This window comes from Penaeus monodon, chromosome 27, assembly GCF_015228065.2.
Source record: "Penaeus monodon isolate SGIC_2016 chromosome 27, NSTDA_Pmon_1, whole genome shotgun sequence".
Lineage (NCBI taxonomy): Eukaryota > Metazoa > Arthropoda > Malacostraca > Decapoda > Penaeidae > Penaeus > Penaeus monodon.
In genome coordinates this window covers 37,859,174-37,859,778 of record NC_051412.1, presented here as the reverse complement: position 1 = coordinate 37,859,778, position 605 = coordinate 37,859,174, and positions in this window count along the sequence as shown.

The following is a 605-nucleotide window of genomic DNA, read 5'->3' as shown; positions in this document are numbered from 1 at the left end:
CTCTCTCTCATTCTTCTTTTCCACATCTATTCTTCCTTCTGTCAACTCTCCCCGTCTCCCTCTCTTCCTTTTTTTTGTCTCCTTTGCTTTCTCCTCTCCCTTATCTCATCCCCTTTCTCTTCCTCTTCCTCTCCCTCCCATCTCCCCCTTTCTCCAGCTCTCTTTTTCCCCTTTTCTCTCTTCCTTTCATTCACCTCTCCTTCCTCTCTTCTCTTTCCTCTCTTCCCTCTTTCTCCAGCTCTCTTTTTCCCCTTTTCTCTCTTCCTTTCATTCACCTCTCCTTCCTCTCTTCTCCTTCCTCTCTTCCCTCTTTCTCCAGCTCTCTTTTTCCCCTTTCTCTCTTCCTTTCATTCACCTCTCCTTCCTCTCTTCTCCTTCCTTCTCTTCCCTCTTTCTCCAGCTCTCTTTTTCCCATTTTCTCTCTTCCTTTCATTCACCTCTCCTTCCTCTCTTCCCCCCCCACTACCCTAACGCTACCTAAGCTCCAACATCAATATTTAGCCGCTGCAACGTTTTTACAAGGCGTCTGTAAGCCAGATTTGTGTAGCGTGCGCGCGCGCGTGTGTGTAGGAGGGAGAGGGTGTGTGCATGTGTGTGAGGGAAGA